General features: G+C 31.0%; 1 pseudogene; it reads left to right on the top strand.

The window, feature by feature from the left end:
- Nucleotides 1-4,414: 4,414 nt before the first annotated feature.
- LOC121391075 lies at nucleotides 4,415-8,632 on the top strand (annotated as a pseudogene).
- Nucleotides 8,633-11,516: the final 2,884 nt, after the last annotated feature.

Raw genomic sequence — 11,516 nt, 5'->3', positions numbered from 1 at the left:
TTATTTAGGGTCTGCACTTACTTATAACACGAATTTTCATGGCTTCTTTTGAACCCTGCTTTATTTTGTTCAACCCTTTCAACCTCTTGTCCAACCTGGCCAATAAATGTCACAAACTTTTCTGGATCCTTTTTTCCCATTCTGAATGTCAATGAAAATTATTAGTTTTAATTAGATTTCATTGCACAGGAGTTTACCTCCAATTTGATAGGTGTATCACCATAGAATCTGTAATATCCATTTTTTGTCACTGTTAATGAAAGGTTTTTCAAAGGTAGCTCGAATGTCTGTGAATAAAAGTCAGTCCAAAAATGACATGGCCCTTTCAAGTAGTTTTCACCAGTTCCTGGAAGTCTCATCGCTCCAGCTTTATAGAAGGGAATAAAACGCATATTGCTATAACTTCTTATCATAAATACTTTAATATGCTAGAAGAAGATGGTAGATATATAGTAGGACTTTTTCATAACAGTTTAGGTTGAAAGAAATCTGTTTTGGATTGGCTTAGCCTTCTAATATGCGCATTAAAAAACAGCAATGTCATTGTTAAACCAACCCTCATATTGTTTATAAACAACAGCCACTATTTAAATTAGGGCTTACACTTTAATCATTGTTCTTATAACAACAAATGTATAGCTTACATCAGTGAATTTCTATGAATTCTAGAAGTTCACATAAATTACTCAAAGTAATAACTTATTGGTTAGTTATACTAAATTGAGGTTTTTGTTGCAGCATTTTTTGATTCCATCATGCAAATGGCTTGATGGTGTAATTATTTTGAGTGTCATGAGTTATACATGTGTTTAATACTTACAAATCACCCATTGACCATTGTAGAAAATGAGATCTCGAATTGTCTTTACTCTACCTCCAACGCAATGCTGCCTGCATCTCCAATATTGGTAACATGATGTCCAACTTGAGCTAGTTTCAGATCCGCAACTAATCCTGATGTTCCTGCTCCAATATGAGTAATATTACTGGGATGGTTGTTTGGAGTGTGGGTTGTATTTTATCAATAACTTTTCCTTTAAGCAATACTTGTGGTAGGCGTAGTTCAGACCCCAATTGCCAATATCCAGCAAAAAATGTTTGAAAAGATCACTCTCTTGAATGGACCAGTAGGACACGTGGTCTGCTGGAGCAAATGCCAATCTGGCTCAATCACTAATATCAGTAAAAACGCCCGGATAAACAATAACGTGACAGCCAGTGAGGGTGTAAAATGGCGGAAAATTCCTGCTGCTACTGTGGAACTTCAATGCAACAAGCGATTATACAGGGTTGTATAACTAAAGACGTAAAATTTCCTGTGAAAAAGGACAGCTTATGTATCTACCCACTGTGATAACAGGAATTTATAGTAATATCTATCAGGTATTAATTATTTAAAATAAACTATTTGCAATTGAAAATACTTTATTAAGGCTCATGTTTATTATCCCAATTGACGTTTCTGGTTTTTTAAATGATGATTAAAGTATTAAAGATTAATATTTGTTCAAGGACTTTACTAATCCACTATTAATAAGCTGAGCTAACTTCACATTAAATTCTTTCAGGTATTAATTACCACGTAATAAACTATTTTTCTTTAATAAGTAGTGTGCTTAGGATAAAACACATACCTACTATACAGCTCTGTTTATCACAAAAGGTGGTGGAGGTCATGTCGTTTCCTAGTTTTTTAAATGAATCTGTTATTAAAATTTTATGTAACCATTAACTGTTTGTTGTAATATATAGAGCCAAAGATAACTTCAAAAGGTACTCATTGATCAATAATAACACATATTAGTAAAAAGCATTGTATCACTTCATTAGTAAGTATTTTACTAAGATATTATAATTTGGGTCTTATGTCTTATTTACTACAACTAACTACTACTGTTAAATAATGATAACAAAATGAAGAATCAGCCAAACATTTGTCAAAAGCACTATTCATCTTTTTTATCAACAGTTGAGTGTTCTTGTACATCATTTTCCATTGACACCAATGATGTCAAAAAGTTCTATATAAATCCAACAGGGAATCCTCAACATGTTGAAGAAATTTCCATGTTATTAGAAACTGCAGGTGGTGGAGGCTCTTCTCAAATATCTTCCCTTGTCATTTGGAATTAGTTGTTGTAAACAGACTTTTGCAATAGCAATTCCAGATGTGATAGAATGAATACCACAGAATTCGACAAAAGTGCTGCAGATAACCTAAAACAATGTGTGGAACCCTTGCCTTTTTGGCATTTAAGAGGTCTGTACATTCATATAAGCCATCAATACAAGGGTTAAAAAGGCTAGTGTCCTTATTCTAGAGCATTGGTAATAGATTCTATAGTTTAACATAAAATTAATACCATATCCTAGACTCTAAACATTAAACACATTGGTCACTTCAATTATTATTTTTACATTAAAGTATGGTATTTGATTACGGTAGTCACTCTATTCCACTTCCCTAAATAAATTAACCTCCAGACAAAGTCAATATATCCTCATAAAAGAAAGGGTATAAAATAAATTACAACTAAACGAGACATGTACAGCTTCACTGTTTAGTACCAACCAAAACACACCACCAACCCGACCCCCACCCATTAATGAATATTCAACCATAAACACAAAAATGGAATTTAAAGATAAAGCAAAATTCCAAAACAACATGGAAGTATTAAAATGACAATTCCCATACTAGTTATGAATCTCCAATATGCATCAAAGTAAGGCTTCATATTTATGATGACCACTTTTGACAGCAGCCATATACATTGACAGAGGACTTGAAACATTGATATATAGTGAGTGGGTGGGTATAAGGTGTATTAAAGTACAGGTGGTGACAAAATTATAATAGCAGATGACAATCACTCAAACAGTGAAGTTAGGATCAAAGTAAAACTTTAGTAATGTGACAGAACTATACATTAGCATAATGATGGATCTGGAATATTAAAAAAAAAATCATAGATGTTAATACTAGAAATTGCTTGTCTTTCCATAAATCACACCACTTTTCTGCAATATCACCACAATATTTGATAAGCATTCTATATAGACCAAATAGATAATATAGTGAACCCATTCCTTACAGCAAAAATTCCCACTATGATAGAGCAATGGTCAACTCTCAATACCAAGATCTATATTGAGCAATGAAATGAATTGATTATGAAATAGAATGGAACCATTAGGAAAGATGTATTGTGAAAATGTTAGCATAAAATATAAGTCCATTGATGGATATACAACGATAGAGTCAGGATAAAAAAGACAAAAGACTTAATGGTATATAGGTACAATGTACACAACAATAACTACTGGACAGTTCAGACAACATAAAAATGTTTTAAATTGAATAGATATGTACAAATTATGCATAAATTGGAAATTTCAAATTTAAAACACACAAATCTGGTAGATCTTTTAATAATTCATCTGCTAGAGCAATTTTTTCTAACTCCAGTTGTGCTAAGTGAATACGCTGTTTTGAGATTGCTGTAAGATTATGTAGCTTCTTTGATTCACTTTCCTTTATCACTATTTAAAAAGAAGCAATAGCCATCTGAATGTCCTCCTGAAAGTCGTAGTAATTCAGCTAGCAATAATTGGCGTTCACATTTTCTCATATCAAGTAGAACCATTTCTTCAGGTAGAGCAAATAAAGTGCCTTTCGCTTTTTCTTATGTCACTATCATCAACTTCAGGTTCAACATTGGATAGTGGGTCAACTTTCAAACCGAATGAGATGTGAAGGTGAAAGCAGTCTTTGAAGTATTAAGGAAGGTTTTGCTTGCAAGAGCGAAGGAGTCGGTATCACTCACATTTTGTAGTGCTTCATTGTAAATGTCTTCAATTTCTTGTCTTTTCTCAGGAGAAGTTGCTGAGAGGATCTTTGCTCGACGGCAAAGCATGTTCACTCTATCATAGCCTCTTATTACCACTGTAAAGTATCACAAGCACGTTTTGAAAAAAGAGAGGTGCTAGCTCTTTCTGTCCTGATACTAAATATACTTGAGGCCATTCTTTGAAGTATTCTACTTCAAGAATGTTGAATTTTTCACATCTGGTTTGATCTGCAAACCTCAAGAGCAGAAAAAGAATTTCTGATAAACATTTGTCATAGTCACCATCACGATGCATAATAATAAGTGATTGAAACCATTTACCTACAATTTGAAGATCAACATTATGACTTGTTGTAACCTTGTGTAAGAGTTGACAGGTCGTCATACTGACCATTTACTAAAATATGTCCAAAGTGTTCTGTCAATTCTGTCATAAGGTTTCCTTTAAGAAAACCTTGTAAAGTTATAAGAGGAGGAGGTTTGACAATTTTATTCTCAACACATTTTTGTTCTTCTGTTGATTCATTAACAAAACCTGTTTCTTTCACTGACAAATTGTAATCATGACAGCAGTCAGCCTCAGGAGTACTACGGCCGAGGAACTTGATGAAATTGAAGAAAGATCATCATCTTCCAGTGAACTGTTATCACATTGCTCCAATTAGGAACTACATCATCGTGTATGATTAACTGTAGGGTTAAAATCAGCTGTAGCTTTCTTCACTATTCTTAAATAAATTTTCCTTTCATGAGATGGTAGATCATTCAATATCACTTGAGATAATTCTTTGTGTCCAAGATGTTCCGGTTCTGACACAAGAGAAGCAACAAATCGTCGAAGTTCTTTATCTCCTTTCTCGTGGAGAAAATACAATATCTTGCTAGATTTCTCATAGTTGCTGTATATCTTTTCATTTGTTTTTAATTTCACTTCTTGATAAAAACTCAAAATAAGGATTTAAGATTTCTGGAAGCAAACTTTTAAAATTTAACCAATTGTAGATAAGGCGAGAGTGACGAAAAACCTTCTTGCGCAAAATTTTCGTATTTTTAGCCTTTGAAACATCTCCTGATGTTTGTTTAGGTCGCGTTGGGGTTTCCCGGGTGTTTTCCCGCTTTTAGATTTCCCGGAACTTGTGTGAATACTTATAAGACTATTTCCTTATTTATAGAGGAAGTGAAATCAAATTATGATAATCTATCGAGTTGTGACGTCAACAATCATGGCTGTCCTCTTCAAAAACTTGTTTTAGTAAGAAATAGCTAGATAATAGTGATATCCTTCAAATACATTATCATTAAACATAGGTACCATGAACTTGGGAGCAATGTAAATGATTGTTTATTTAAAGGAAGAATGCCGATATATAAGTTGTTTACAATATTGTTTAATTTGGATTAACTGCCATTTACACCAATAAAATTTATAGACTTCATATAAATACCAAAATCCAAGGTCCTGGTTTAAAAATTGTTTGCTTTTTCATATCTCACTAGTCTTGCTGGCTTTGCTCACGACCCAGGTCTGACAAAGTGGGTAGCTATTTACATCATACTAGTATATTACAGTATATATATATGTGTGAATGAGAGCATTTGATTAATATAGATAGAAATTGAGGTTACTATAGGTATCTAGTTAAGTCTATGCTCAATATATAGCAATATCACTGTCAAACAATAGCTACTATAGCCAATGTGTCATATTTAATACTTACCATATCTTTGGGGTCATCTTTCTGTCAACAGATTGTTTCATCTTGTTAGTTGAAGTCATTTGATAATATAATTACTTGTTATTATTGTTGTAGATGTGCGACCTTTTTTAGTAGCTGCCTCCATGGCTACTACATCATCTGTTCTACCTACATATGAGACACTCCACTCTCTCGTCCTGTGGAATATGTAGTACAAGTTGAATTGAATAGACCAGAGAAAAGAAATGCCATGAATCTTCCTTTTTTGGAGGGTACATAATTAATTTTATAATTTAGTTTCCCATACTAGAGCCTCCATGAAGTTACGTTAATATTAAAATAATACTAAATAATAAATATTAACCTAATATTAATGAAAGTAATATTAGTTTAATATTAGAAAATTATATAAACTAATATAATAACTATTACTGTAGTCTTTAAAATCACTACAATTGGTACATGTAATTAAAGTATGCTTATAACATATGACTTCACAGTGCTAACCAGCCTTTGATGAGTACTCTTTATTTTTTGACAGCATCATTATTAACACAATTGTTATTAAACATGTTATTACGGGAGATGATAGAGTGTTTTCCTCAGTTACATAATGATCCTGATACTCGTTGTGTTATTATTAATGGGTGCTGGACAAGCCTTCACTGCAGGTATGACTTGGCTATTATGGTTTATAACAAATCCTTACTATTTATATAAATGTAAAAATAGTTGAGTTCATTATAACATATTGATGCTATCAAACATTGTGCATTATAGTACTAGAATAAGTAAAATGGATGAGTCAGGTAAGGAGTTAGGTATTTAAAGAAAACAACATAAGATAGTCAGAGTCCATCAGATTTATAGATAGTATGGTAAGATAATGTAGTACAATGACAATCATTAAAGTCTTAGCTGTAGCAGTAAGCTAGTGTTTTCGTCTAAGCCACTATGTAAGGTACTAGATGATATAAGCTCATAGTAGCAAATTAATATTATGTATCAATTTCTTTTATTAATATACTAAAATACATTGTTATTGTTAGGTCTTGATCTTACTGATGTCGGACAAGTATTTGTAACAGGAGATGATGATGTTGGTAGAAAATCTATTAATTTTATGGAAACTGTTATAAAACCATTTCAGGATGCATTTACTGGTATTGAAAAGGTACATATGTAGTGTTGTCATAGTTACTAATAAAAGTGTCTTAAATGTTCAAGTCTAGCTACTTGTACACAGTTAGAATTTAGTGCAGCATCAAATCACAGCCTTCCTTCTAGAGGGTGGATGGATACTATTAAAAATAGAAATTATACAATTATATTACTTACAATACAGTCACATTTACTCACTTAGTGTCGTAAACCCTGTGATAGCAGCTATACATGGATATTGTATGGGAGGAGGAGTTGATCTAATAACTGCCTGTGATATTAGACTGTGTACAAGTGATGCTTGGTTTCAAATCAAGGTTATTGGACACAATATTTTAACAATTTACCAATTGTCAAGTTCCATGTTTGACATATTTTTATTGTCCATATTAGGAAGTTGACTTAGGATTAGCTGCTGATGTCGGCACTTTACAGAGATTACCAAAAATAGTTGGAAATGACAGGTTAGTCTAAGTTTAGTACATGAGACAACATAAATATACTAGTTAAGCTTTAAGCAGTAAAGTTTGTAATTCACTTTATAATAAGAATCCAATTTATTATATGTCTGTCAATTTCCTTAATGTTGTCGTTATTCACATTAATGTTATAATATTGTATTGTGTTCATTGTTTAGTTTAGTACGAGAATTAGCATATACTGGTAGAAAATTTACTGCTGATGAAGCTCACTCTATGGGATTAGTGAGGTAGTATTAATAATACATTACATATTATATTAGTGAGGTAGTATTAATAATACATTGCATATTATATTAGTGAGGTAGTATTAATAATACATTGCATATTATATTAGTGAGGTAGTATTAATAATACATTGCATATTATATTAGTGAGGTAGTATTAATAATACATTGCATATTATATTAGTGAGGTAGTATTAATAATACATTGCATATTATATTAGTGAGGTAGTATTAATAATACCATTGCATATTATATTAGTGAGGTAGTATTAATAATACATTGCATATTATATTAGTGAGGTAGTATTAATAATACATTGCATATTATATTTAGTGAGGTAGTATTAATAATACATTGCATATTATATTAGTGAGGTAGTATTAATAATACATTGTATATTATATAGTGAGCGTAGTATTAATAATAACATTGCATATTATATTAGTGAGGTAGTATTAATAATACATTGCATATTATATTAGTGAGGTAGTATTAATAATACATTGTATATTATATTAGTGAGGTAGTATTAATAATACATTGCATATTATATGATTCTTTATCAATGTCTTCAATCATAGTATATCATGTTCTGTGTCCTTTATTTTATAATCATTCCTTCTTTCTTTATTAGTCATGTATTTCCTGATCAATCGTCTATGATGTCTGCTGCTATTAAAATGGCTACCACTATAGCTAGCAAGAGTCCAATAGCTGTTCAAGGAACAAAATTAATATCAACTATTCACGTGATCATGCTGTGGATGAGTCACTGGAGCACATGGTTAGTTTCAATAAATTTTATAACTTTATAATGTCTCTTATTCATGTACATACTCACATTATAATGATAATAGAGGTGTTTAATTTATACTAGCAATGTAAAGGTTTGAGCTAAATAATTGATACAACACTGACAGCACAATTGATTTTACTAGTACTTTCATGTACCAATACTCCTGGGAACATTTCTCAGACTAACTTACTTAATAAACCTCTTATAAATTGTTACTATAATTCTCATCAACTACTAGGATGGTATTAATGGTAGTAGTCTGTCTATGTTGTTAAGATACATGTTAAATAATATTGTGAACACTATCTTATTTTTGTCTTTTAGCATATTTGGAATATGTCTATGTTACAAAGTGAAGATGTCATGAAATCTATTCAAGCCATGATCCAAAAAGAGCCCCAGACTTCTCTCCCACTTTAACGGATTTGCTAGCTGACTTTTAAAATGGTTCATTGTTATATTACTGTTTTGTTGTTAATAAATATTCATAACAAAATGACCGTCTGTGCAGAATGAAAGGAGGGGCTGTCTGATAATTAACTCTATATCAGGTGTGTCTTTGAACCTTCAACTTTGTAAGTAATAATATTTAGTTAATATTTTACTTGTATACGATGTTCTTAACACGAGATGTGTGATATGGTCCTCAGGTTACTTTACATAATACTAGTACTTGAAATATCAATATCAAAATCTAAGATCTGCCAATATACAGTAACTTTAGTCAACATCCAATACAATTTCAATTGTAGGTGACAAATTAGACAGAATCCTATAGTTTGTAGGCCATGTACAAAACAAAGGTTTGAGTTATTATGTTTAAATTAATTATCTAATTATTTCGCTTATAATCTCAAAGTAATCAGTAATCTCATCTTTTAACTGTCTATTTTAAATTTATGATAATTACTATAATTATAGTCTTTTGTATTATCATTTTATTAATTTGAGCACTATAGGGGTTACCATGACTACTACATCATCTGCTCTTCCTACATATGAGACGCTCCACCTCTCTCGTCCTGTGGAATATATAGTGCAAGTTGAATTGAACAGACCAGAGAAAAGAAATGCACTGAATGGACAATTTTGGAAGTACTGAGATATAGTGTAGCTTCTCATAGTAACAGTAATGACTATCATAGTCTCTTAAGAACAATATTGGGTCATTATCAGATTAAGAAAGAATCTGATCATTCATTTGTATATTGGTTTAGGCTTCTCTGATTATTATGAATTAGCAATATTTAAACAGATTGGTAATGTTTGGAATGGCCATCAAAGAATGATCAGTCACACTCTCTTTAAATTCATTGGTTACTAGTTGTTACATAGAAGTTAAATAATTCTAAGAAATTTCATCTAACAATAATAACAATACAATTGAAGGATGTGAATAGACATAAATGTATACATAATTATCATGTGACCCAAACAGTTATAGGCGTGGCATATCAGTACATTAATAATCATGTATTCGTTATCTACTTGTCCACTTATTAACTATTAATAATTATTATAATGACAAAATGGATTTCCTATACATACAAAAGCTGTAACTACTGGCTAGTATTTTATAATTATGACCAAAGCTTCTAAAACACTATTTAACTCATATAGACCTATTATTTTAGTGCAAGGGATTTATTTCATTGAGTATCTGTTTAAGAGTCAATACCCACAATATATAGTGGCATGCCACAATTTAAAGTGCTGACATTGAAATTAGACATTATACATCAAACTCCTTATGGCTTAATAACATTATTTGGTAGTACAAATATAGTTTACATTTAACATATATCTGACAACCATTGACCCATGACCTTGGGCTTAATTATAGCAGAGCTAGGATACAATATCTGATTTACTGCCCTTGCTATTGGACTATAACCTATAATGTTTTATTGTATCAGTATATTATTGAACTAAATGTACATATCAATGCTATACTATTTAATTGATTTTTTTTATTAATGTAGGATGTGACAGATTGTTTCCTTAAGCTAAATGTTGATGCAGACACTCGTTGTATTATTATCAGTGGTGCTGGGCAAGCCTTTACTTCAGGTCTAGCATTACATATTTAGGAAAAATTAATATGTATGCCTTAATAAAAATTAGTGCATAATTATTCAATAATAATATATAAGATAGACTGAGTTTGTTTACCAGGTCTTGATATTAACAGCATCGCGGAGGTGATACATTAGGAACACAAAGTGATGTTGGTAGAAGAGCCATTTTCCTGATGGAAAATGCTATTAAACCTTTACAGGATGCTTTTACTGGCATTGAAAAGGTACTTTATATCAACAAGATATATCTCAACCTATATACCAGTTACTTACATTACTCTGTGCATGTTCATATTACAATAATTATTTTAGCTCACATGATTGTCATGTGATCATCCTATTAATTTTTTGGAAACAGTTATAAAACCATTTCAGGATGCATTTACTGGTATTGAAAAGGTACATATTGTAGTATTGTCATATTTACTAATAAAAGTGTCTTAAATATTCAAGTCTAGCTACATGTACACTGTTAGAATTTAGTGCAGCCAATCAAATCATAGCCTTCCTTCTAGAGGGTGGATGGATACTATTAAAAATTTGACATTATACATTATATTACTTACTTTATCAATAATAGTCATGTTTACTCACTTTAGTGTCGTAAACCTGTGATAGCAGCTATACATGGATATTGTATTGGAGGAGGAATTGATCTTATAACTGCCTGTGATATTAGACTGTGTACAAGTGATGCTTGGTTTCAAGTTAAGGTATGACATAATGTAGTATGTAGTCCATATTGTCCATTATAAATATAAAATTGATCGTCTGTATTTATAGGAAATTGAAATGGGATTAACTGCTGATGTTGGTACTATACAACGTTTTCCAAAAATTGTTGGAAATGAAGGGTAAGTAATGACTTTTAATTAATGTGCTATTTGATTAAATAATAATATTCAATTATACATTTTAATTGATATTCTGAATGTATACATAATATTCCTAATCTTCATTATTTAGTTTAGTACGAGAATTAGCATATACTGGTAGAAAATTTACTGCTAATGAAGCTCACTCTATGGGATTAGTGAGGTAAATGGCATAGTTATCTAGCATGTTACAGTATAATATGAAAGCTTAGCATATGCTGTTTAAATGTGATTTTCTATTTACCTATACAAACATAATTTTATTAATCTTCTAATATATTTAGCTTCAATAATATTGAAGTTATTTGATGTTTATAATATTGCCATGTATATAATTGAAATAATGAAGTT

The sequence above is a fragment of the Gigantopelta aegis genome, unplaced genomic scaffold (genome assembly GCF_016097555.1).
Source record: "Gigantopelta aegis isolate Gae_Host unplaced genomic scaffold, Gae_host_genome ctg1598_pilon_pilon:::debris, whole genome shotgun sequence".
NCBI classification, from domain to species: Eukaryota; Metazoa; Mollusca; class Gastropoda; order Neomphalida; family Peltospiridae; genus Gigantopelta; species Gigantopelta aegis.
The sequence above is the reverse complement of the archived record's forward strand: the minus strand, read 5'-3'. Positions and strand labels throughout refer to the sequence as shown.